At 51.9% G+C, this 27,925-nt stretch overlaps 1 pseudogene; it reads right to left on the bottom strand.

Moving 5' to 3' along the window:
• Positions 1-9,703: 9,703 nt before the first annotated feature.
• Positions 9,704-26,756, bottom strand: LOC143641831 (protein unc-93 homolog A-like; annotated as a pseudogene).
• Positions 26,757-27,925: the final 1,169 nt, after the last annotated feature.

The following is a 27,925-nucleotide window of genomic DNA, read 5'->3' as shown; positions in this document are numbered from 1 at the left end:
GGTTGACCAACACTTTAAGTCCCTTTATATTTCTGGGATTCCACACATAATTGCAGTAGGCCCTCCATATCTTACAGTAGGCCTTTCACATCTGTGGATTCAATCAACTACACATAGAAAATATTCGGAAAAAGGAAAATTATATCTATACCAAATATATAATGACATTCTTCCTTGTTATTATTTCCCATACAACACAGAATAACAGCTACTTTGATAGCATTTTCATTGCATTAAGTACTATGAATAATCTAAAGATGATTTAAATGTCCAGGAGGATGTGCATAGGTTATATGCAAATATTATGCCATGTTATATAAGGGCCTTGAGCATCTACAAATTTTGGGTTCCACAGGGGGCATGAAGGTGGGATTGTGTGTATAGAGGTGTCCTGGAAGCCAACCCTGTGGATAACAAGGGGATAACTATAGTGTTGGTGACAGATAGAATCTGTCTTGTATAATAGATATTCTCATACTTGATATTTGTATCCCCAGAGATATATGATGTGAGCACATAACCTTTATTCTACAACCTAGACAAATACAGAACCTCTTCTAACTTTTTTCATGTTTCATATTAATTATTCAGAATATTGCATTTCATTGTGGCATATTCATAATGCTTATAACATAGTTTGCTCAGATTAATTTCCTACTACCACCTTTTATTCTCTCTTATACCTCCCCTTTCTCTACAGTTAGTTTCCCTTTTACATTCATGATGTCCCCCTTCACCTCTTCCTTTAAATTTCTCATATGGGAGAAAATATATAATACTTTTGAATCTGACATTTTGCTTAGCACGATGGTCTTCATATCCATCCATTTTCTTGTAAATGACAGGATTTAATTCTTCTTTACAGTTGAATTAAACACCATTATGTATATATACATCATATTTTCTTTATATATTCATTTCTTCACAGATATCTAGACTAATTTCATATCATGGTTATTCTGAATTGTACCACTATAAACATAGGTATGCATGTATCTGTAAAGTATGCTAACTTTGATTCTTTTGTGTAAATGTCTGGATTGGTATAACTGGATCACATGGTAATTTTATTTTTAGTTTTTTGAGGAACCTCCATACTTGTTCTAATTTGTATTCCTACCAACTATGTTTAAGAGTTCATTTCCTCCCTTATCCTTGTCAACATTAATTATTATTTGTGTTTTTGATGACTGCCAGTCTGGTTGGAATGATAACCTCTTTTGACTTTGAATAAGAAGTTACTGATTCAAAGGAGTAAGATTTGGAGAAAATCCATTTTGGAGATGAATAGTGTCAGCAGAAGTGGCAGTAATACTGTTTCTAGCAGTGTTACTATGGTTTTACTACAATATTACTATAGCAGTATTACTATGGCTTTCGATGTTCAGTGCCAAAAGCTATGGCAGACCTGTCTCCAACCTTTAGTGACAGAAGCAGTGGTGACTTTTATGGACTGGTTCTGGAAGTTGGCCTTGCTTTGTTGCCCTCATTTCCTCCTGCTCTCCAATGCAAAGAATTGTGAACAACATTGTAAGTTCTCAAATAATACCCATTTTCGCAAAGTCGGTGTTGGTTTCTGTTGTTTGCAACTTCAAACCTTCTGATGATGAAAGTTCCATGCTGCTTTAACTATTGTTTTATTGTGATACTGGAACCCTTCCCTGATTTTCTTTCCATTTAGGTATCTACAGAGGCTCTTCTCATTCTGATCTCACATTTTTTTTCTGATCTCCTCTCCCACTGGAAGATGAAAACAGTGTGATATTCTTTATTGTTGAACATTTTACATTGGAAATTAGTCCTGTTGCTTCCTGGAGTCAACTTTCTAGAACAGAGGTTGTTGAATGTTGTAGAAAGAAGAGGCCACTATATCTGAATAGATTAAGCTCATTTATAAGTCTTTATCTTTATATCAACATATTTTTATATTCTTTAGCAACTTCATACTTGAGATGCAGAGATTTTGTCATTAAATTATGTGCACTTATTTTTAGGTAATTTTCACTTTGTTGCATAATGAAACTTCCATTATTTAGAAACATAAAATTTCAGAATACTTTTATTGACATCCCTTCCCCCTTCTCTGAGAGTTTAAAGATTGTGCATGTTTGGGGCCCAATTCCTGATGTTTTTCGTTGCAATATTTGTACTGATTCCTTCCAACCAAGATTATAACTAATTTAGAGTTTATTAAAAAGTTATTATGCTGACATTTAAACTTATTTTGGTGGTAAATGTGGCAGAACTTTCTTTAAATACCACAAGGAGAAAAATTTTAACAAAAAAAAATCATTTTATAGGTTTTCAATTAGTTTTTTTTAAAAGCACTAATGGTGACACATTCTGAACACATAAAAAACCAACAAAATTTCACACTTAAAAGTCGACTCTACTTAATTAGTTTAAGTAGTAAATCTTACTCTAAAATAAAAATGAAAACCACTAATTTTGAGTACTTTTTAAACAAATTCCAGATGCTCAGTTAGTGCAATAAAGTATATTATATTGTCATACACATGCACGACTGACTCTTACATAAAATGAGTTTCCTTATAGTTTTGAAGCTTGAAAATAAAGTAGCAATTCAGAGGACAAAAGTTTCACTCAAATCTTATCTAATTTTTAAAAAGAGAAACTCATGATATTATGTAGACAATTTGAGTTAGCTCTTTATTCAGTAAAAACATGTGGTATGGAGAATCTATTAGTTTTCTATTGCTTCTATAACAAATTACCACATATATTGGATTAAAACAACTCAAATATGTTATTTTACAATTCAGTAGAAGTATGAAATGAGTCTCATTGAGCTAAAATCAAGATATAAGTAGGACTGCATTCCTTTGTGTAGGCTGTGGAAGAAAACTGGGTTCTGCTTGTAGTCCCAGCAGCTCAGGAGGATGAAGAAGGAAGATTGCAGGTTCCAAGCCAGCTTAGCAATTTAGCTAGACCCTGTCTCTAAATAAAATATAAATAAGGGCTGTGGATGTGGTTCAGTGGTTAAGCACCTTTGGGTTTAATCCCCAGTATCAAAATAAATAAATAAATACTCGGTCCTCATGTTTTCCAGCTTTGAGAGGCTGTCCATATCCCATAACTACTCCATTGTGTAGTCTGTGGGTAAAAATCTGGGCATCAACTTACAAGATCATCAGAAAGGCAGATTCTTGGGCTTATCACATACCCACTGATCTAGGATCTGCAGTTTAAACAGGATCCTCAGGTGAGATTCATGCACATATTAAAAGTATGTAGAAAATCAATCTCTTCCTTCCTTCCTTCTTTCCTTCCTTCTTTCTTTCTTTCTTTCTTTCTTTCTTTCTTTCTTTCTTTCTTTCTTTCAATCCAGGTGTATTTACCCACTGAGTCACATTCCTAGCCCTTTTTATTTTTATTTTGAGACAAAGTCTTGATAGGTTGCTTAGGGCTTCATTAAGTTGCAGAGGCTGACTTTGAACTTGTGATCTCCCTGCCTCAGATTCCCAAACGTATGGGATTACAGACATTCACCACCATGCTGTGATGTATTCCTTTTATGCAACCAGAGGCACTTCAATCTTGTCTTCTTCAGTCATTGGACTACCATTAAGTACTAGTAAGTAGTCTTTCATTTGAAGAATCATAAGGGAACTGAAAGGAATCTGAAAACCTCAGGTGTGACCATGCAGAAGCATCTCCTTTCAGCCATTTCTGTTCTCACTGTGAGCCTGTCTTCATTTTTAGCATTAGTAAGTGCCTAGTTCCATAGGAAGAATCATTATTTTCTTGCTAATTGGGAGAAAGGGGAAGGATGGGGGATGAAAAGTGACAGAAATCTGTGAATCAATGGCTTAATTTCCAGAAGATAAAAAGAGGGAACTTGGAAACAATAGACCTGAAAACATAATCTCAATACCTAGAAAAATTATAGAGTGAAGTAATAAAACATTTGTGAGTATTTAGAAGAACTTTGGAGAACTTGACATCACAATATGAGTTTACTGAGAACAAGACGTAAGAAACCTTATATTCATTCATAATGGAATCTTTAACTTGGTAAATCAGAAAAATATGCTCACAGTGTATCCTGAGTAAAGCTCTTGGTATGCTTGGTGAAGCCCTTGATATGATTTGTGAAGCAACTGATACTATGTTGGGTGAGTGACAGCAGTGATGTGTTCTGATCTGGTAATAACCATTGTGCCCACCATGACTTAAGGAGAGCAGAGAGGTGTCTGTCCCAAATGTCCTATTTGCAAAGGCCATTCAAGAAAAAAAAAATAGAACTTTTTTTCTCATCCTCATACAAGTTGAAAGGGATAACAAGCAGACTATATAGTTTGGAAAAGGAGAATAAAAAATTCCCATTAAAAAAGGAACATTGTGATTAAAGTCAGTGAACTTCACAGTTTGGGAGTAAATTTCTCTGCATAGCAATGTATAGAGGTAGTGATCAGCTTGCAGAAATACATATGCAGAAGTACTAATCATAAACCCTCATGAGTTAATAGGGCAATGCAGCTGTAGGAGGGAAGGAAGGAAGCCTTCTTTGATTTTAAATTCCCAAGGCCTAGCTAAAGCTTAGCATTTAGTAGGTACTTGGTGAATCATTTTTTTATACTGTGCATTGAACCCAGGGGTTTTATAACTATGGAGCTATACCACAGCCCTTTTAATTTTGAGATGGAGTCTTGTTAAGTTGCTTTGGGCTTCACTAAGTTGATGAGGTTGCCCTCAAACTTGTGATCCTCCTACCTCAGCCTCCTGAGTTTCTGAGATTACCGGCATGCACCACCATGCCCAGTGATAAATATTTGCTAAATGAACAATCCTTGAATTATACAAGCGTTAGAATTGTGTTTGGTTGCAGTAATAGAAATTTAAAGTCTATGGTATATAAAATGGCTAACATTCAAAATATTACATCTGCTTCTGAGTACCATATTTTTAGTGTTACACTGACAAAATGCTATGCTGTAGGAAAACTTGGAAACCTCTTTGGAGAAAAAAAACTGAAAATTATCTTCTGGGAAATGTTTTAGTGAAGTAAAAAAGTAAAAGGGGATATTTTAATTTTTTGCAGTGCTGGAGATGGTATTCAGGGCCTAGCACATGTTAAGCAAATGCTTTACCACTGAACTGTATCCCCATCCCCTAAGGGGATATTTTAAACAGGCATTAAAAATCCTTAAGTAAATCTAAGGATAGGCTTGTTGTTCTAATAGACACAGAGCAAATGTAGGAAAGCTACAAAGTAGTAAATTGAATTCTAACATAATTTTCTAACCAGTAGAGCTGGCTAATGATGGAATAGGCCTCCCTTGGTGGTGATGCATTTTCTATTTTTGGAGGCTAAATGATCATTGGTTACAGAGATGCTAGAGATAGGAATCTTCATGGCAGGATTTCTTAAAGAAAATTATGATTCTTAAGCATGTTCCTTCATGGGATTCAGATTTTTGGGTTTTTTTTTATCCTACTATATTATTCAGGAAACATTTATTGACTTTTCATTTGTTAACTTGTAGAAATAATATCTTCACTTTACTTCTGTCATTTGAATGAGACAAAGCGAGAGATGATGGTGGGAGCAGGGCATAGAAATTATAAGAAACAGGACTCTCTAAGACATTTAGAATATTTACATTTCTAGGTAAACTTCTACTTGCTAGATTTCTTTGCAATTCTTGTATTGATTTCTTTCCTACAGTGAATAAAAATTTTTTTTGATATGTTAATAAAGTAGAAATTTCTCTGAATTTCTTTTAATTCCTAAGTAACTATGGCAGATTTGTATTGTTGGAAAATGTTTTTCTCAGCTATTCACTGATTTTAGGAAGATAAAAATCTTCAGATATCACCCAAAGAATGTGAGGACACAAAACTTACATTTATAAGAGAAAAATGGATATTTAAAGTTCATGGATGTGACGATCATTGCCACTAAAAGTGTTACATTGTTAAAAACAGCTTTGCTTTTCATGTGATATGATAGTGAAATGTTATCATTGAGTGATTTCCTAAGGGAGACAGATGGATATACAAAGAAAGCTTGGCAGGTATAATGGCTCATGGGCTAGGACACTCCAGGAAGGTGAATTAGATGGACCTTATAGCTTAGTGACAAAACCTCTTAAAAGGAGATGAGAAATAATTGGCTCAATATCTAGGTCAATAGTTTCGGCTGATCACACTGAGTCAAAGAGCAAATGTTTTGTGTCACAAGCAGACCACATAAAGTTCTAGAAAAGTTCTTTGTAATGAAATTGCTAAAAAAAAGAGAAAGAAAAATGCTGCAAAATTACATAGAAAAACTAAACAAAAACACTTGAATTGATATTTGTCACAAACCACCCCCTCTGCTTGTCCTGGTAAATTTGAGGACAAAGCCAGTATTCTGGCTAAACAAAAAGATTGTTTGGGGCATGACAATGTGAAATAAAAGATTTTTTGTCTAATTCTTTCCATATGCTGGACAAACTAAGTCATTGTTCAGAGTACTTTGATGAGGAAAAAAAGTTAATGAAGTAAAAACAAGAAATGAATCCAGCAAAGTCGTTATAATCTTGAATGTCCCACTGTCATATGATGCTATTAGTTCTTATTAACATTGCCATTTCTCTAGGGTAGGACCTACAAATTTTGTCTATGTATAACTTAGTGTTTTTTCCCCTTAAAAAGTTATTTGTAGGCTGTATAATAGGATAAAAAGCAAAAATCTGAATCCCATGCTGTAACACACTTAAGAATCAGCCTACAAATTTTTTTGAACATTTTTGCTTTATAATCACTAAAAATAATAATTGCTACATAAGACTAGGTGTAACATATATTTAAGATATAAAACATATACCACATAATGCACATCAAAAACTTATCATTGCAGTTGACCATACTCTTTTCCAAAGTGGTCATTTTGATTTACTCTTTCTGTCATGTATGCATTGCAGTTGATCCTTCTCCTCTCCAATATTTGATATTGTTAGTCTTCTCAACTTTTGCTAATTGAGTTAGGTTATATTATAAGTGTCAAGATTTATAGACATTTTTAAATAAAAGAGATATTAATAAAATAAGTCAGTGAAAAATTGACATTGCTCATTTATTCACCAAATATTTATTGTGTGCCTCATAGTTACCTATCACTAAGAAAACCATTGAAGCATATAAAGAATATTTTTAAAAAAGAAGATACAAATGCTCTTACCGTAGATTACAATATATGCAAAATTGAATCATTCAAATAGTTCAAAATGACAGTATTATCATTTTTCACTTTTTGGTTTTTCTTCTTCTCTCCCTTCATAGTTTGTTTCTATACCTTTGGACTTTCCAGGACAGAAACCTAGAAATGACCTCTAAGTCTGTTTATTTTTGTTTTATTCCTGCCATTCATCCTGTTAGCGCATACTTTGATTGCCAGTAATGTTAGTTCTCAGTCGTTATTTAAATACCTGAGGTAATAACTTTATACAGAGTAAAGATTGGCTCAATTGCTTTTGTACCTGTGGTGAGGCTGTACTTCATGGTGGGGTACACATGGCAAAGAAAAGCTGCTTACCTCTCTGGGCATGGTGGTGCTTGCCTGTAATCCCAGCAATGTGGGAGGCTAAGGCAAGAGGAGCTATGATGTTAATTTTATATATGTTAGCTATGTTATTTATAATTTTAAGTTGCTGTTGGAGACTGGGCTTCTCTGCATATCTCCTCCTGATTTTCCAATATCCACTCTGGGTCATTGAGTGAAGTGTGTGGGAGGGAGCACTGTCCAGCACCATCCTAGGCTCAGGGAGAGTAGGGGGTGGCCTCCAGCAGCAGGACTGACCCCTCTCGGCTTCATCCTCCAGGCCATGTCCGTCCACCCATGAGGCTCACTCAGCTCACGACAGGCCGCCCAGAGCATCAGACGTGTCTGTGGGCTCCCCGAGCGTCCCTTAGGCGAGGATTGACAAGTCAGGCTGCCAGATTCGGCTCCTCCCGACCAAGCTCCACGTGTAGGAGCCACGGTCAGTCAGGGACCTTACAAATGAGGGTGCGTGGGGGGGCCTGCAAGGGATGGCTGAAAGGGGAGATCAGAGGTGCTGGGAGGGAAGGAAGAAACGTCTAAGAGAAATTCTGAGGATGAGGTTTGGCCGAGTTTGGCCTAAGGGGGCATCTGATCACTCAGACCTGGTGCTTCCTGGGCAGGAGTCCAGACGGTGAGCGGTGGACAGGAGAGCCCTCCGTGGGCTTGGGCTGTAGCACGATCCTCTTGTTTAGTAGCCCAGGTTGCAGGGAAAATGGTAGGTATAAGACCAGTGAGAGGGCAGGCGGGCAGGAAGTGAGCAGAGGGGCCCTGCAGGGAGCAGGGAGCCCGAGGCCACCCCAGGGGCCAGAGGAGAGGGAACCACAGCTCACGGCAGGTGGCACAGCCAGGCTGAGCCTGGAGACAGCAGGAAGAGCTCTGCCTCCCGGACACGAGGGACACGGGGAATTCTGCAGTGGGGGGTGCCAAGCTCAGCTTGGGGCAAAGTGACACTCCAGGGTCCATGAACGTCCCGTGTGGCAGTGCAGGATGTATTTATTTGCCTGTGCCCTCTTGGCCAGTGCTGGCTGGAGAAGGAAGGTCCACCCCAGCATCTGCCCTTGTTTCATCTGCAGACAGAGGCCACCGTCTGTCACGGGGCTCAGGGAGCACTGGGGAGGGGACCATGGATGCAGGGAGCCCGTGGCTGGAACGCATCAGGGCTCTTGGGATGGCCTTCTCTCCACTTGCCATGGCGTGGCAGCTGCTGGAGGGCACACTACACGCTGGGACGCCGAGTTCCACTGGAGACGCTCCTGCCAACCGTGTGTGATGGCGTGGTGAGCCGTCTGCACAGAGGGCACCTGGAGCCCGGGCACAAATTCAAGGGGGCAGGGGGCGGGGCCTGGGCAAAGGTGAAAGGACACAGGACCACTGGGACCAAGAAGGACAGTGTGGAGAGAGTGTGGACAGCATTGCCCGCGGCAAGGAGGAGACACGTAAGGGACAGTGCACCCAGGAAGGAGTGACAGACACCTGTGTGCCCAGCTCAGGCATGGCAAGGTCCTCTGTCCCTGCCCAGTTGGAGGCATTCTGGATGATTCCGCTGGTCTGCAACACGCCCAGTCACTTCCCCGATTGTCACAACACACGACTAAACATTCAGGGTCCTGCAGGTGAACTGGGCTGGCACGACGCAATGACAGAGAAATCTCTTTCTTTGGGTTCAGCGATGGCCTCTCTGACCCAGCTCCCACCAAGGAGGCAAGACAGGCAAGACAGAGGGGGAGCCTGCCTCAAACCCGGGTTTTATTAATGGGGGGGCTAACCCATGGAACATTCTATCCACAAAAGGGCAAAGGATAGGCTGACAACCCACAGGGGGTGTGATTCAACCCCATCGGGTGACGCCCACCCCCAGAGCTGCACCTTTCTATCCAGGCGGAGGTCAAAACCCCTTGCACTGCAGGTGCAATGCAGTCCAGCACCTCTTTACCCAGGAGGTCCAGGTGTGTGCATGGCCCTGTTCAGGGCGGCCCGGTTCCTGATGGTGTGGGAGCCTCTGGGAGATAAGCATCGGACAGGAAGCAAGTGCTGAATCTGCCATGTGAATGTGGAGACCCTCTGTGGGCTCAGGAGGCTGCCTCCCTGCATTCAGCTGGCTCGCCGCACCCCTTTGGAACTCGGGTGGTGGAAGTCCCTCACCATGGCCCACTGCTGTCACATCGCTGTCCCCGTCTCTTCCTCCACTGCTTGGCTGGTCTGTGTGGCCGTGAGGGTCTTGACCGGGCTCCTGGATTCCAGGTACTCAACAGTCCCGTAGGAGACCATGGCCACTGCCAGGACGCCCAGCAGGATGTAGAGCTTGACACTGACACAGAGAAAGGAGCTGTAGCCGAAGGCGGCGACGAAGCCCAGGGCCTCCCACATGCGATAACTGGCGAAAGCCGCTTCCTTGTTCCTCTCGAACAGGGTGCCAAAGAGAGCTGCAAGGGGAGGCGGCGTGAAAACCTGCGCCGACCCAGCGCCAGGAGGACGTCGGCGACAGAGCGCTCTGCCGCTGCCCAGTCCCCTCAGAAGTGGACTTTCCGACCAGCCCTCCCTACAGACCAGGAACCCCAGCCGACAGAGGGGGCTGCACAGCCAGGCCTGGCCAGGGACAGCACCCTCCCCAGCCAGGAGCCAGCGAGGCCGGGCCCAGCCTGGCTGCTTCACTCAGGGACCTTCTGGGAAGCTGCTGAGGAGCTGGCCAAGCCAGGACCGAAGCGCTGAGTTTTCAGAGGGCAGCAGTAAGGCGACTCCTACATCTGGGATTTTCATTCCAATCCTTGGAGGATTTTTCCCTTTAAGTCACTCTTTTTCTTAACATCTTAAGTGTTTTTTTTAATTTATTCTATGAAAGTTTTATTTTATTTTTTTGGAGGGAGGTAACCAGGGATTGAACTCTCGGACACTCAACCCCTGAGCCACTTCCCAGCCCTATTTTGATCTTATTTAGAGACAGGGTCTCACTGAGTTGCTAAACACCTCACTTCTGCTGAGGCTGGCTTTGAACTTGCGATCCTCCTGCCTCAGCCTCTCAAGCCACTGGGATCACAGAGGTGCGCCACCCCGCCTGGCATGATCTCATTCTTAATGGTCACACAGAAGTAGACATGTTTGGGGGTTATCCTGAGAACTTAGAGCAGAAGAATTCCACCAACAGATCCGGGGTGGAAGGCCCCTGGCCTGGTGAAGGAGCTCGTGTGGATAGGAGGTCCTCACAGGACGGTGCTGATGAGAAAGGCTGCCGAGGATTGGGATGGGGTAACGTGGCTCCCTGGATGGGGATAGGTCACGGTGTCCTGGTAGGATGGGGGTAGATTGATCAATACGAATCCAGGAAAGCCTCATTAAAGTGGCCTCACAGGACCGGTGCTGATTAAGGGCCCCACGGGGCTGGTATAGATCAGAAGGGCCTGACTAGGTGGATGGAGACTACGTTGTCTTCCCAGGGCTGGGACCACTTAACCTCTCCCAGGATCCTTATTTTGAAGTCCTAACCCAAGTAGCTCAGAGTGTGCTCCTATTTGGAGACAGGGTCTTGGCAGAGATTACTAAGTTCAATGAGACCACCTAGGTGGCCCTAATCAGATATGGGCAGTGTCCTTACAGCAGAGGAAATCAGGCCACAGACTCCCAGAAGTATCACTTTGAGGACATGGGGAGGGAGGCCATCTGCAAGCTCAGAGACGGGCCTCAGCGGGCAGCAGCCCTGACCACACTGGCTGTCCAACTCAGGCCCCCACAAACGTGAGTGCTGTCAAGTCCCCTGGCTACGGTGGGACTGGCAGCTGCTGCAAACTCACGCAGTCTGATAAAAGCTTGCAGATGAAAGTCAGCCACTCAGCTTCCTGTCCCTCTGGGTGTGATTTTGGACACACCTACATGAGGTCTGCTAGAATCCCATCTCTGGACAGGACAGAGGAGCAGGTGCCTCTGGGAGGCCAGCTTATAAGATGACATGAGGACCTGCCCCAGTGTCTCCAGGTCACTGTCCAGCTCTGCCCAGCCTGCTGCTTCTCCCACCCTCTTCACAAAGACCACCCTTAGCCCCTGAGCTGCCACTGCAGAGCCTTCCCAGTATGCATGAGGCCATCCTGACAGCCTCGACACCTCCCTCCTCCTCCTGCCTAGACACATTCTAGTCTCTCTTCCAGCCCTCCCCCTCCCCCTGCTCCTCCCCCTCTCCTGATATTCCCAGGCATAGGGGAGTCCCCACCCGCATGGAGAAGTTGGGTCTTCCCAAGCCCTGTGACAGGGTGTTGCTGAGATGCTGAGGCTGCCTTGAGCTGGTGATCCTCCTGCCTCAGCCTCCTGAGATGCTGGGAATATAGCTATGCACCACCTTGGATGGGGGGCTGTGCCTTCTAGAGCAGGGCAAGGTCTGGGGAGCTCAGGGGAGCTCAGGGGAGCCAGCAGCAGAGACCCAGAGTTAAAATGCCTCTCCTGGCCATGACGGCTACCTGCAAACACACTCCGGGAGACATCACCAAGTACATGAGAATAACTGTTCTCCCCTAGGAGTTACGTCTTGGGAAAAGAAAACAATGTACCCTACTACAAAATACAGAAGTCATTCCACCTGAAACTACCCCTTATCCAAGGGTCCCTTGTTCTAGTCATTCACTGGACTTCAGCATTTGTTATGCCTGGGCTCTTAGTAACTTTGCCCAATTTTGACTTTTTTTTTTTTTTTTTTTGCCTGAAAGTATGTTCTATGTCAATATAAAGAAAGGAATTAACACAATTGTTTGTGTGCCTCAGGGAGGAAAAATGCAAACATTCTCACTACAATCCTGTTAAACATCTAGGGAGTGACAGTATGGAAGCTGTGGAGCTGTTTAGCCAGTTCCTTCCTTGACTTGGAGTGCAGAAGTATTTTAGAGGATGCTCCTGCCAGGTGTGGCGGCACATGCCTGTAATCCCAGTGGCTCAGGAGGCTGAAACAGGGGGATTGTAGGTTCACAGCCAGCCTCGGCCACTTAGAGAGGCTGTGAGCAACCTACTGAGACCCTGTCTCAAAGTAAAAATTTAAAAATTTAGATGTGACATGATTATGTCACTCAGTAAATCACATTTGTCTCTGTGGTGCAGGTTTCACCAAAGTCACTGCCTCCACTGAGGTCGTAGGGAGGGTCAGGAGACCAGCTCCGAAGCCCAGGGTTGGCATTGAAGCTGCTCCGTGAACAGGAAGAACATTCGGGTCATGGGAAAGGACCTGTCCTGGGGTCCAGTCCAGGATCTGAGGGGACTGTGTACTTTTATACCAAGTGTCAGGGGAATGCCGTCCCCTACCTGGCACACTGGGGTGTAGCTGGTTTGCAGATTTTCTTTATTGAATTTCTAATGCCCCAGTGTCTCCTGGGTAAGGGTGGAACAGTGCCGTCTCAAGGTCTTCCCTTGACAGGGCTTTTCTGAGCCATGTCCCTCCAAGGGGCCCTATGATCCCATCACTGCAAGATCTGCCAGACACAGTGCTGTCTGCTTGGGGCACCCTCCTTCCCTGAGGTGGAAATGCAGGCCAGAGGGCTCCCTGCCCTTTTCAGCCACCAGCCAGACATACACCCCTGCTCCCACCCCTATCGCCCAAGAACATCTGCTTCCTGCTCTCCCAAGTGCCCTCCCTGCAAACCTGCTCACTCTCTCTGCAGGAAGCAAAGTCATCCAACTGCACAGAGGCCCACACCCCTGACCTCAGTTGCCACATCCCCAGGAGCCTCGCCAGCACTACTGCCTGGGTCAGGGCTCTACTGTCTGGGTCAGCACACCACTGTCTGGGTCAGGACACCACTGTCTGGGTCAGCACACCACTGTCTGGGTCAGGGGTCCACTGTCTGGGTCAGGGGTCCACTGCCTGGGTCAGGGCTCCACTGCCTGGGTCAGGACACCACTGTCTGGGTCAGGGCTCCACTGTCTGGGTCAGGACACCACTGTCTGGGTCAGGACACCACTGTCTGGGTCAGGGCTCCACTGTCTGGGTCAGGGCTCCACTGTCTGAGTCAGCACACCACTGTCTGGGTCAGCACACCACTGTCTGGGTCAGGACACCACTGTCTGGGTCAGGGCTCCACTGTCTGGGTCAGCACACCACTGTCTGGGTCAGGGCTCCACTGTCTGGGTCAGGGCTCCACTGTCTGGGTCAGGGCTCCACTGTCTGGGTCAGGGCACCACTGTCTGGGTCAGGGATCCACTGTCTGGGTCAGGGTTCCACTGTCTGGGTCAGCACACCACTGTCTGGGTCAGGGCTCCACTGTCTGGGTCAGGACACCACTGTCTGGGTCAGGGCTCCACTGTCTGGGTCAGCACACCACTGTCTGGGTCAGGGGTCCACTGTCTGGGTCAGGGCTCCACTGTCTGGGTCAGGACACCACTGTCTGGGTCAGCACACCACTGTCTGGGTCAGAGCTCCACTGTCTGGGTCAGGGCTCCACTGTCTGGGTCAGGACACCACTGTCTGGGTCAGCACACCACTGTCTGGGTCAGGGCTCCACTGTCTGGGTCAGCACACCACTGTCTGGGTCAGGACACCACTGTCTGGGTCAGCACACCACTGTCTGGGTCAGGGCTCCACTGTCTGGGTCAGCACACCTCTGTCTGGATCAGGGCTCCACTGTCTGGGTCAGCACACCACTGTCTGGGTCAGGGGTCGACTGTCTGGGTCAGGGCTCCACTGTCTGGGTCAGGACACCACTGTCTGGGTCAGCACACCACTGTCTGGGTCAGGGCTCCACTGTCCTGGTCAGGGCTCCACTGTCTAGGTCAGGACACCACTGTCTGGGTCAGCACACCACTGTCTGGGTCAGCACACCACTGTCTGGGTCAGGGCTCCACTGTCTGGGTCAGCACACCACTGTCTGGGTCAGCACACCACTGTCTGGGTCAGCACACCACTGTCTGGGTCAGGGTTTCACTGTCTGGGTCAGGGCTCCACTGTCTGGGTCAGGACACCACTGTCTGGGTCAGGACACCACTGTCTGGGTCAGGGCTCCACTGTCTGGGTCAGGACACCACTGTCTGGGTCAGGGCTCCACTGTCTGGGTCAGGACACCACTGTCTGGGTCAGGGCTCCACTGTCTGGGTCAGCACACCACTGTCTGGGTCAGCACACCACTGTCTGGGTCAGGACACCACTGTCTGGGTCAGGACACTACTGTCTGGGTCAGGACACCACTGTCTGGGTCAGGGCTCCACTGTCTGGGTCAGGACACCACTGTCTGGGTCAGCACACCACTGTCTGGGTCAGGACACCACTGTCTGGGTCAGGGCTCCACTGTCTGGGTCAGCGCACCACTGTCTGTGTCAGGACACCACTGTCTGGGTCAGCACACCACTGTCTGGGGCAGCACACCACTGTCTGGGTCAGCACACCACTGTCTGGGTCAGCACACCACTGTCTGGGTCAGGGCTCCACTCTCTGGGTCAGGACACCACTGTCTGGGTCAGGGCTCCACTGTCTGGGTCAGGACACCACTGTCTGGGTCAGGGCTCCACTGTCTGGGTCAGGGCTCCGCTGTCTGGGTCAGCACACCACTGTCTGGGTCAGGGCTCCACTGTCTGGGTCAGCACACCACTATCTGGGTCAGGACACCACTGTCTGGGTCAGGGCTCCACTGTCTGGGTCAGGACACCAGTGTCTGGGTCAGCACACCACTGTCTGGGTCAGGGCTCAACTGTCTGGGTCAGGGCTCCACTGTCTGGGTCAGCACACCACTGTCTGGGTCAGGACACCACTGTCTGGGTCAGGACACCACTGTCTGGGTCAGCACACCACTGTCTGGGTCAGGGCTCCACTGTCTGGGTCAGGGCTCCACTGTCTGGGTCAGGGCTCCACTGTCTGGGTCAGGACACCACTGTCTGGGTCAGGGCTCCACTGTCTGAGTCAGCGCACCACTGTCTGGGTCAGGACACCACTGTCTGGGTCAGGACACCACTGTCTGGGTCAGGACACCACTGTCTGGGTCAGGGCTCCACTGTCTGGGTCAGCACACCACTGTCTGGGTCAGGGCTCCACTGTCTGGGTCAGGGCTCCACTGTCTGGGTCAGGGCTCCACTGTCTGGGTCAGGGCACCACTGTCTGGGTCAGGGATCCACTGTCTGGGTCAGGGTTCCACTGTCTGGGTCAGCACACCACTGTCTGGGTCAGGGCTCCACTGTCTGGGTCAGGACACCACTGTCTGGGTCAGGGCTCCACTGTCTGGGTCAGCACACCACTGTCTGGGTCAGGGGTCCACTGTCTGGGTCAGGGCTCCACTGTCTGGGTCAGGACACCACTGTCTGGGTCAGCACACCACTGTCTGGGTCAGAGCTCCACTGTCTGGGTCAGGGCTCCACTGTCTGGGTCAGGACACCACTGTCTGGGTCAGCACACCACTGTCTGGGTCAGGGCTCCACTGTCTGGGTCAGCACACCACTGTCTGGGTCAGGACACCACTGTCTGGGTCAGCACACCACTGTCTGGGTCAGGGCTCCACTGTCTGGGTCAGCACACCTCTGTCTGGATCAGGGCTCCACTGTCTGGGTCAGCACACCACTGTCTGGGTCAGGGGTCGACTGTCTGGGTCAGGGCTCCACTGTCTGGGTCAGGACACCACTGTCTGGGTCAGCACACCACTGTCTGGGTCAGGGCTCCACTGTCCTGGTCAGGGCTCCACTGTCTAGGTCAGGACACCACTGTCTGGGTCAGCACACCACTGTCTGGGTCAGCACACCACTGTCTGGGTCAGGGCTCCACTGTCTGGGTCAGCACACCACTGTCTGGGTCAGCACACCACTGTCTGGGTCAGCACACCACTGTCTGGGTCAGGGTTTCACTGTCTGGGTCAGGGCTCCACTGTCTGGGTCAGGACACCACTGTCTGGGTCAGGACACCACTGTCTGGGTCAGGGCTCCACTGTCTGGGTCAGGACACCACTGTCTGGGTCAGGGCTCCACTGTCTGGGTCAGGACACCACTGTCTGGGTCAGGGCTCCACTGTCTGGGTCAGCACACCACTGTCTGGGTCAGCACACCACTGTCTGGGTCAGGACACCACTGTCTGGGTCAGGACACTACTGTTTGGGTCAGGACACCACTGTCTGGGTCAGGGCTCCACTGTCTGGGTCAGGACACCACTGTCTGGGTCAGCACACCACTGTCTGGGTCAGGACACCACTGTCTGGGTCAGGGCTCCACTGTCTGGGTCAGCGCACCACTGTCTGTGTCAGGACACCACTGTCTGGGTCAGCACACCACTGTCTGGGTCAGCACACCACTGTCTGGGTCAGCACACCACTGTCTGGATCAGGGTTCCACTGTCTGGGTCAGGGCTCCAATGTCTGGGTCAGGACACCACTGTCTGGGTCAGGACACCACTGTCTGGGTCAGGGCTCCACTGTCTTTGTCAGGACACCACTGTCTGGGTCAGGGCTCCACTGTCTGGGTCAGGACACCACTGTCTGGGTCAGGGCTCCACTGTCTGGGTCAGCGCACCACTGTCTGGGTCAGCACACCACTGTCTGGGTCAGGACACCACTGTCTGGGTCAGGACACCACTGTCTGGGTCAGGACACCACTGTCTGGGTCAGGGCTCCACTGTCTGGGTCAGGACACCACTGTCTGGGTCAGCACACCACTGTCTGGGTCAGGACACCACTGTCTGGGTCAGGGCTCCACTGTCTGGGTCAGCGCACCACTGTCTGGGTCCGGACACCACTGTCTGGGTCAGCACACCACTGTCTGGGGCAGCACACCACTGTCTGGGTCAGGACACCACTGTCTGGGTCAGGACACCACTGTCTGGGTCAGGACACCACTGTCTGGGTCAGGGCTCCACTGTCTGGGTCAGGGCTCCACTGTCTGGGTCAGCGCACCACTGTCTGGGTCAGGGCTCCACTGTCTGGGTCAGGACACCACTGTCTGGGTCAGGACACCACTGTCTGGGTCAGCACACCACTGTCTGGGTCAGGACACCACTGTCTGGGTCAGGACACCACTGTCTGGGTCAGGGCTCCACTGTCTGGGTCAGCACACCACTGTCTGGGTCAGGACACCACTGTCTGGGTCAGGACACCACTGTCTGGGTCAGCACACCACTGTCTGGGTCAGCACACCACTGTCTGGGTCAGGGCTCCACTGTCTGGGTCAGGGCTCCACTGTCTGGGTCAGCACACCACTGTCTGGGTCAGCACACCACTGTCTGGGTCAGGACACCACTGTCTGGGTCAGGACACCACTGTCTGGGTCAGGACACCACTGTCTGGGTCAGGGCTCCACTGTCTGGGTCAGGGCTCCACTGTCTGGGTCAGCGCACCACTGTCTGGGTCAGGGCTCCACTGTCTGGGTCAGGACACCACTGTCTGGGTCAGGACACCACTGTCTGGGTCAGCACACCACTGTCTGGGTCAGGACACCACTGTCTGGGTCAGCACACCACTGTCTGGGTCAGCACACCACTGTCTGGGTCAGGACACCACTGTCTGGGTCAGGGCTCCACTGTCTGGGTCAGCGCACCACTGTCTGGGTCAGGGCTCCACTGTCTGGGTCAGCACACCACTGTCTGGGGCAGCACACCACTGTCTGGGTCAGGACACCACTGTCTGGGTCAGCACACCACTGTCTGGGTCAGGGCTCCACTGTCTGGGTCAGCGCACCACTGTCTGGGTCAGGGCTCCGCTGTCTGGGTCAGCACACCACTGTCTGGGTCAGGGCTCCACTGTCTGGGTCAGCACACCACTATCTGGGTCAGGACACCACTGTCTGGGTCAGGGCTCCACTGTCTGGGTCAGGACACCAGTGTCTGGGTCAGCACACCACTGTCTGGGTCAGGGCTCCACTGTCTGGGTCAGGGCTCCACTGTCTGGGTCAGGACACCACTGTCTGGGTCAGGGCTCCACTGTCTGGGTCAGCGCACCACTGTCTGGGTCAGGACACCACTGTCTGGGTCAGGACACCACTGTCTGGGTCAGGGCTCCACTGTCTGGGTCAGCACACCACTGTCTGGGTCAGCACACCACTGTCTGGGTCAGGGCTCCACTGTCTGGGTCAGCACACCACTGTCTGGGTCAGCACACCACTGTCTGGGTCAGGACACCACTGTCTGGGTCAGGGCTCCACTGTCTGGGTCAGGGCTCCACTGTCTGGGTCAGCGCACCACTGTCTGGGTCAGGGCTCCACTGTCTGGGTCAGGACACCACTGTCTGGGTCAGCACACCACTGTCTGGGTCAGGGCTCCACTGTCTGGGTCAGCACACCACTGTCTGGGTCAGCACACCACTGTCTGGGTCAGGACACCACTGTCTGGGTCAGGGCTCCACTGTCTGTGTCAGCGCACCACTGTCTGGGTCAGCACACCACTGTCTGGGTCAGGGCTCCACTGTCTGGGTCAGCACACCACTCTCTGGGTCAGCACACCACTGTCTGGGTCAGGACACCACTGTCTGGGTCAGCACACCACTGTCTGGGTCAGGGCTCCACTGTCTGGGTCAGCACACCACTGTCTGGGTCAGCACACCACTGTCTGGGTCAGGGCTCCACTGTCTGGGTCAGCGCACCACTGTCTGGGTCAGGGCTCCACTGTCTGGGTCAGGGCTCCACAGTCTGGGTCAGGGCTCCACTGTCTGGGTCAGGACACCACTGTCTGGGTCAGGGCTCCACTGCCTGGGCCAGGGCTCCCTCCATAACCGTGGGGGTGGGGGCCGAGTTAAATTTCCACTCTCCATGCTGCTTCCCCCGACCCCAGTCCTGCCACCGAACTGGATGAGGACTTAGGCCTGTGACTCCTGCCATCATCATGGGTGTTCTACTTCCTCCCAGTCACCAGTCCCCCAAGTACATCAGGGGTCCCTGGGGACAGCTCTGTGGGGCTGCACCTGGACCCTGTCACCTCTCCTTGGCATTCTGGTCCTGTCCCACATCTGTGCCGGGTTGGGGGTGGGGGACCACCAGTGTCTGCCTCACCATTTCCCATGGCCTGGCGTCAAGGTCACCCATCCTGTGATCTGGTGCCTGTATCTGGCCCACTCTCTGAACCCCGCAGGCCTCTCTCCTCCTCCCCCTCTGCTCAGCTTCTGGTCACCCAGGGACCACCAGGCCATGCAGGTGGCTCACCCTGCACAGCTGGAGCTGAACAGACACTCAGAGACATACTGCAGACCCAGAGCTCGGTGAGAAGCCCTCACAGTCCGGGCTCCCTCTCCCTTCCCCCACGCAAGCACCTGGCCTCTGACGGAGCCTTGGGCTGGCTGGGGTCTGGCGGCCACACCAGCGGCTGTCCTCTCCCCTGCCATCTGCCCAGTGACTGAGCAAGGGGGCCAAGGGGCTGGGCTCTGCTCACTCACCATTGTTCTGCGTCTGCCAGACAGCATCCCCCATGCCCCAGAGGCCGGGAGCAGGAAGAACACTGCCATCTGGGAGGAGCGTGGACGCCACAGCAGGAGGGCCAAGATGCAGGAGAGGTGGGTGGCTGCACCTGGGACAGAGGGAGGGGCCAGGACACGCAGTGCTTAGACCCCAGCAGAGGAGCCACATTTCCTCCTCTGCCCCCTGCTTAGCCGTCACCACAGTGTGCGGGGACCGCAGGTCTCTTGAGCAAGCTGGGGCATTGTGCCACCTGATCCGGGTGGACCTCTGGGCTCCAAACCTGCCTCAGAGAACCTGTCCCGTGGACTGCAGCTGCCTCAGCCTGGGGGGTTATAGGCTGTCTTCTCTGGACCTCAGGTGGCTCCTAAGCTGAGGGGACTTAGACTCAGTGACTGCAGAGGGGCTTCTCATGAGGGTGAGCCTAGGGCCCCTGGTCAAATGTTTCTACGGAGCTCCTGGGCCTCCGAGCTACTGGGTGGCACCTGTGCCATCAGTCCCCACCCCCTGTCTGAGCAGTCCCCCCTTTCCACTGCCGAACTGGGAGGGGGCCACCTACCCAGCACATAGATGGCTCTCCTGCCCGTGTAGTGGGAGAGCCTCCCAAACAACAGAGAGCAGAGTGCAGTGGACGCAGAGAAGCAGATCATCACGTAGCCCACAAACTGGATGCCCAGGACGCAGGTGACGAAGGACTGCAGGAAGCACAGGGGGCCGTCAGCAGGGCCCACGCTCCTCTGTGGCTCCAGCCCCAACTCCCTGTGCTGCTGAGAACCACTGGCCCTGGGACAGCAGGCACACTCCTGTCTGCAGGCCCAGCACAGGGGACGACACTTGTGACCGTAGGGACATCCCCCCAGGGTCACAGCTGAAAAGAGAGCGAGTGGACAGACTTCTACGTGGAGTCCTCCCCGTTCTGTGCCCAGTGTCACCGTCTAGGCATCGACCCACGGCACTGGGAGGGACAATCGTCCACCAACCCCATCACTTCCTACTGGCCCTAAAGACAGAAGAAGATGGTTTGAAAATTGGGGTCTAGCAGGAGAGGCCAGGAGCTGAGATGCTGCCCTGCCAGTCACAGGAAGTCCCTGGGCACCCTCAGCACACACTGCCATCCTGGGCAGGACCAAGGCAGACACCCAGGAGAAGGGCCGGGCTGACGGCAGCCCACATGGAGACTGCTCACCTGGGCTGGGGCACGGACAGCCCTGATGGCTTTGGGGTGTCCAAAGGCCAAGTGGACTTTGGGTCGTCCTGTTTGCCTCTTTGGAACCTTCGAGACCCTCCCTCCACACCGGAGACTGCCCTCCGTATAGCACTGACACACGCAATTCACCACACCAGACAGTCCTGGGGCACACTCGTCCCTCAAGGATGCTTGTCCTTGATCTGAAATTCAGTCTGAATGGGCAGCTGCCCCAATGGTGCTGGTAGGCAGCTCGGCCAGGGAGGCGGGGTGGTGGGAATGAGGCAGGAGGACCAAGCCCTGGAGGGCAGGCCTAGGTGACCCAGACTGGCCAGTCCAGCCTTGATTGTGGCCCTCTCAAGGTTACATAATGCCCAGAGTGTGGTGGGGATGTCAACTCCCACCCAGGACCTGAGAGGGCCTGAGGGTCTGAAGGTACTTGGGGCTGAGTCACACACTCAGCCCTGCCAGGGCCAGGACCTCTGTGGGCTGTTCCCACCCTGGACCTGGGTAGGTGGCCCTGGGACCCTGTGTCCCTTCAGGGGCAGACGGGGCAGGGGCACCAGTCGGGCGGTGACTGCATGAGCTGCTGAAGACGCGCTGAGGGGCTCTCCTGTGGTCTGTGCCACTCCTCTAGATCTGGGTCAGCACTTGGCCTGTGGCCACATCCTGCTACCACCTGCTGCCGTTACCGTTGACTGACCCACATCTCTGGCCTTCCCCGGGTGAAGACAGAACGAGCAGTTTCTTGAGACCAGGGGATGCCAGGAGCCTAATGTCCACTCCCAGATCCATCTCTCAGGGTGGTCACCCCAGGTCTGGAGTCCTGGAGCCATGGTCTCTGCTCTTGGTTGTCCAACTAGAGAGTGCAGAGCACGGACGTGATCTCAGCTCAGCCTGGACACTGCCGTGAGCTGGGCCTACCTGCTCCCGTGGGGGACAGGGAAGGAAATGCAGGGAAAGCGGAAAGCTCAGGCCTGGCTGACCTCTACCCCTGTCCCCAGCACCAGACCCACAGAACCTGGGAACCCACGGGAAAGCACAGGCCACAGCCCGCTCCTCACCGACTCCCTCCACACCCTCCACTCTCCTTCCCAGCCACTCATCGGGCCTCAGACACCTTGGAGGGTCACCAGTCTCTGCTGTCCAGCCATGCTCCTGAACCTCCAGGCTCTCGGTCCCTCTGACCCTCTCACACCCACTCCCTGCTGCTTCTGCTCTCTTGTGTGCTCTGACTCCCCGTTTGCTCTTCCGTCTTCTGCAGGGCTCCCATGCCCTGGCCAGCCTGTGAGCACTGAGTCGCCCAGGCTATGGACCGTCCTCCCTGAAGTCCTTCCTGCTTCTTCCTCCCTAAAAACTCATCTCCTCCTGAGATCTCAAACTTGGCCCCTAGATGCCCCCAGACCCTCTCCTGTATCTGGTCCCCTGTACACTCTGAAGGGTCACCTGCCCCATCAAGCCAAATGCCTGCAGGCTGGTTGGCCTCAGCCACTTCTCCCTGTGTCTGCACACACACCCACTGGTCTTGTCCTCACTGTCCAGATGCTGCCTGTGCCCCTCGCTGCTCCTCTGGGTTGTGGCTCCCTGCTGGCTGGTCACCACCCAGCTTTCCTGCATCCCCACATCAGGTGGATATGAAAATCTGCCCAGGAAACAGATCTGCCCTTGTCCTTGGGTCTTTCACAGTAGCCTTGACCAGTCTGACCACCTGTCTCAGACAGCCCACAGTGTCCCCCCAGTCGCACCTCCATCCACCCTTCCTGGCCTTTCAGGGTCACCTGGATGGAGTTGGTCCTCAATGCCTTGGTCCCCTGGATGGGGTCTGTGGTAGCTGCTCGCCTAGTGAGCTAGCTGTGGCCAGTGAGCTGGCCAAGTGTGGCTAGGGAGCCTTAGAAACAGACTGTGGGATTTAATTGGTTGGAATGTGGCTGATGGTCAGTGCATGGGGCTCTGGGGATGAGAAGAGATTTAAATGTCACGGGCACCCTGCAGGGTAGCGCTGGCCCACAGGCCTGCTTTCCAAAGAGAAGCCCCTGAAGACCTCCAGACCACACAGGGCAGGGGTGCTGAACGGAGACGGACCACTTAGGAGCTGGAAGGTGCTCTTCAACCCAGGAAGAGGCTGGGCTTGGCCTTCATGGGACTCTCTTGGGCTCAGGACACGTACCGGTGTAGATGCCCAGCAGTGTGTAGATCAGCTCCTGGGAGGGGCGGTGGGTGCTGTTGGTGGGTGCTGTGGCCATCAGGCAGTCGTTGGCCCCACAAGACTCGGGGTGCTCCTCTGGGGTGACCTCTGTGGGGTCAGGAGTGTTAAGGTCTGTAAACAAGTCAGATTGGCACCTGTTATTTTGCCAGAGAGAAATGTTAAAGTCTGTAAACAAGTCTGGATGGCGCCTGGCCAAATGCCAGAGGGAGTGGTTTCTGAAGTAACAAGAGCGAGCCATTAAGTGTGGAGATTCCTGATTGGTTGACTGCTGTATCTAATTTATGCTAATTAAGATAAGCTGTGTAGAATGTATAAATACCTCGGTTGTCCTACAATAAACGGCTCCTATTCCTGCTGCATCAACGTACACAAGTCATTCGTCACCCCCCCGCTTATTCTGCTGCAGCCGGACTGCGGCAAGGAGCAAACAGCCTATGAGAGTCCTGGTGATGGAGAGTCCTGGGCGTCGGAATGGGAACAGGGCGCAGGGTGGTGGAGCCTCTGAGTCAGGACGTGGAAGGACCCAGCTGTTTGACGAGGACCAGGGCACGTTCACCCTTAGGCACACCCTGATCTCAAGACCCCTCATCAGGGAGGGAGAGGGTCAAATCCGCTTTCTGCAGAGACAGGGAAGAGCACACGCAGCGTGGGCCTGGCTACTTCGTGCCCTCTCCTAACGCACCGCAGTCGGTGTCCAGGGTCTGCATGGCACAGCCTCGTGACAGTGACCTCGCAGCACTGTCTGGCGAGACGTGCAGCACAGGGATGGAAGGCCGTGAGAGCTGAGGGCACCAGGCAGTGGGTGCGGAAACCCCGCTGGCCCTGAGGATGTGTGCCCTGGGTTCCTGCCCTCAGCTCCCTGGCCTGAATGTCCAGTGAGCCTGCTGCTGCACTCGCCAGGGCCCAGACGTAGCCCTCCCTGCTGGGGGACAGCAAGAACCAAGCCCCTGTGGTCTCCCTGTGGGGATGCCAGTAGCCAGTGATGATGGTGCTCTGGAAAGAGCAGGAGGTTTGGCTACAGCTTCCCAAAGCTGGGCTCTACCTGGGAGAGCAGGAGCTGGGCCAGGCTGCAGGACAGGGTCAACCCGACAGCAGCAAGAGGCCAGAGCCTTTCCCCCAGGGCCGGCTCCTGCCCAACTCCTCTGGCCAGACTGAGATCCTCCACACGGTGGTGTGCAAGTCACGTTCCACATCACAGCTGGGCAAGGGACACTTAAGGCAGGTGACGCAGGGCTCCGCCATGAGTGCACCTCTTGTTACAGGAAGGACTGGCCACAGAACTTTAAAAAGCTGCCAATGGATTAATTCCATAGGAAATAGTCAGGCAAACCTGTTCTTTGCCCCCAAGGAAGCCATGACTCCATGGACCCTTGCTCCCTGGGAGGGGGCAACGTGTGGAGATGGATCTTCAGACCCTGACTGTCCTTGGAGGAGCAGGGTCCGCATGTGACTCTGCAGCTGGGGCCAGCTGAGGGCCTCCTCTGGGAACAAGGGCAAGTGCCTACGTGCTGTCCGCCCTCTTGGAGGTCACCAGGGACACCCTGTTCTTCCCTTAACTTGAGTGGGAGTCTGCCCAAACACCAGAGAGGAGATCAAGTTGCCCCACACCCCAGAGGACTGGAAGATGAGGAAGAAGATGCCGAAGTACTGGTTCACCACGTCCTCGCCGAGCTCGCCCACTTCCTGTGCATGCGTGTTCCCCAGGACCTTGAGGTAGGTGCACTGAGCAGACCACAGGAGGGCCGCTCCCAGCCCCAGCAAGATGAAGGTGGGGATCAAGGTGAACCTGCAGAAAGGGCAATGGGTGGCCCCTGCATCCCTGCCCTTGATCCTGGCCATGCCTCCCAGACTCACCCTCCTCAACTGAATTAGGTTCTTCCTGCCATTACTGGGGCCATGGAGCCCGTGGGGTGCAAGGGAAGCTGAGGGCCGTGGACAGATCAAAGGAAGAGGTCAGCACTGGAGGTCAGGAGGAAGAGAGGGAGCCATTGGGAAGGCAGGGAAGTTCTGGTGGGAAAGTGGGGAGGGGGCTGCCAGTCAGCCTCCCGCAGAACCTGAAGGGACCAGCACAGAGGAGCGCAGTCAGGTGCCACCAGAGTCCTGCAAACCAGGAGGTGGGGGGGCGGGAGGGCGGGTACCAGCTGGCGTAGAAGTTGCCCAGGGAGAAGGCCACGTAGCAGCACATGGAGCCAACAATGGTCCACTTGCAGCCACATCTCTTGATGAGAATGGGTGGAAGGAACATGGAGGACAGGAGGACAGCGCCGTAGAGCGTGCCAAGCGTCGCCACCCCCATGCCGTCCTCGCTGTAGAGGCTGCTCTGTGGAAACAAGACCGGCCTGTCAAGGAGGGGGAGGAATAGGCAGGGGAGTGGTGTGGGTGCGAGGACCTGTGGGCTCAAGGCCACCTCAGGTCCCCAACCTAGCAACAGGCCCTCTTGTGCTAAGGACACTGCAGGTAAGTGGCATAAGGCCAGCAGCCTGTCAACAGCAGGGACGGGCACCCTGCTCCCTGTAAGTGTGGAGGTGGGGACACCCGCCGGCCTCAGCACCTGGGAGGAGGACCAAGAGAAGCTGCTGGAAGGCCTCCCTCTGCGTGGAAGCAGAGGGCCCTTCTCCCGATCCTCCTGCAGTGCTGGAGCAGTACTGAACTCTGGTTCAATACTGGGCATGCAGTAGGAGGCCACTTCTTGACCTGGTTGACAAACCATGGGAGACTGTGGTCATCACCAGAAGTTCCAAAACGGTGTCATTGTATGACAGCCCTGGCCACAAGGTGCAACACTGAGCAAACTGCTCTCAGGGACAGCGATGGCCTGCCTCCTGCCAGTCCATGGAACTCTCTGAAGGTCTAACTGCCAGTGAAAGATCAGACTTGAAGTCATGTCGACTCAACCCAGGTCCATGGCACCAGCACCAGAGCCTTCTGGAAACCATGGGGTTTTGTACGACTCGGACTCAGGAGGAAGCAGTCCATCAGTAGTTCAGAAGGAAGACTGTTCTGCCCAGGTTCACACTTTTGCTTAAAGGCAGCATGGGATCGATGAGGTCTAGCAAGGTTTGATAGATTGTTATTTCTGCACAGAGCACAAAGCCAGGGGCAGGTAGCCATGGAATTCAGGATTTTTCTTGTGTCTCCTTCTGACCACCAAAGGCAAATCGTCCTCTAAAGCACTCTCTTGAGACACTGGCTCTGCTTGTCCAAGGGTCACACAGTGTACAGCCCGTGGAAATGTAAGTAGGACTGACGCTGTCAGGTTTGTATTAAAACACAGTCTGTTCTGGAGAATTCAGAGGCACGGGGCGAAGAGAGTCTAGGGTGCATTGCCAAAAGAAATGGCCTTGCACTATCTGTTGCCTGTGGCTCTGGAGGCAGGACAAGCTTAGAGGTCAAGGTCATGTTCCAAGTCCCACACCTACCTGCAGGTTCTGCAGACCTCCATAGGCTGTGAAGAGGAGGAGGAATCCAAAGGAGACCACGAGGACGTTCCTCAGGCTTCTCTCCATGGTGCCAGCTCAGGGTCCACTGGCAGTGGGCACATAGAGGTGGAGCTCCCTGCAAGAAGCAAGTCGGCACAGGAAAGCCACCTGAGCCAGGGTGCCGTCCTCCCTCTGAGTCACAGTGTGCTAGCCCTCCAGGCTGCTACTAGTTAATGAACTTGGTCACACTGGGCCCCAGAGCACCAGGGTGTGTTACTCATTTACCTTCCTGCATCTCACCTCGACCCCTTCCTCTGAGGCAGTGCGGGTGGCTCTTCTCAGCGGTACACGATGGCACTTTCACATTACTTTGGATAGGTGTGATCTCATGGCAAAGTGATACACTTCCTATTCTACACGTGCATGCTACCTACCTTCTACCTGGAAAGAAGTTGTCAACAGTGCTGAATGTGGAAGGTTCTTCTGTCCTAAAAAGCAAAGCATAAATGTCAACCCCAAGGCACCGAGTTCAACTTCTGAAAAGGAGCTGATATGAGGACACCCCAGGCCCAGCCTTGGCATTGCAAAGACCCAATGATCTTACACTGTTGAGGCCATTTAAGAAGATTCCATGAGTAGGACTCTTTACAACATGCAGAACACCCCAATGGGCCCATTTCATTCACACAGCACTCTTCTAACTATCTAAGAAATCTAAGACCTGTTACACACAGGACACAGCTTCAGCCAAGGGGTTGGACATGTCCCTTCTCGAGCAGTGCTGGCCGGGTCAGCAGTCACTGGCCACATGCAACAGCTGAGCTCCTGACCTGCAGCAGGTGGAGCTGTGACACGGAACTCAGAGCTGCATTTTATTTAGTTAATTAAAATTCAAACAGCAGTTACTGAATTGGAGAGGGCAAGTCTGCCCCAAACCTCAGAGCCAAAGCTGGAAAAATCCCTTTGCTACTCATTTGTTAGTAAAGCTAGATGCTTGCGGACTGTTCCCAAAGCTCTGTGACCCTGGTCACCTCTACCTAGTGTGGATCTATGAAGTGAGCCTTCCAGCGTTGGTCAGGGACATGTGGTGGCAACTGTTGAGGGAAGCCACCATCTGAAAACTATGACCCTCAGTCAAGGGGATGAGGTGCTGGAAGCTTAGTCTGATGACAATGAAAGTTTGATGAAATAATAAGTATGTGGAGCACATGTGGGTGACGCTGCTCGTGCAGAACTGAGAGCAGCATGGTGCACAG

This window comes from Callospermophilus lateralis, chromosome 6 (genome assembly GCF_048772815.1).
Source record: "Callospermophilus lateralis isolate mCalLat2 chromosome 6, mCalLat2.hap1, whole genome shotgun sequence".
NCBI lineage: Eukaryota > Metazoa > Chordata > Mammalia > Rodentia > Sciuridae > Callospermophilus > Callospermophilus lateralis.
Note: the sequence above shows the minus strand (reverse complement) of the source record. Positions and strands in the feature narration are given on the sequence as shown.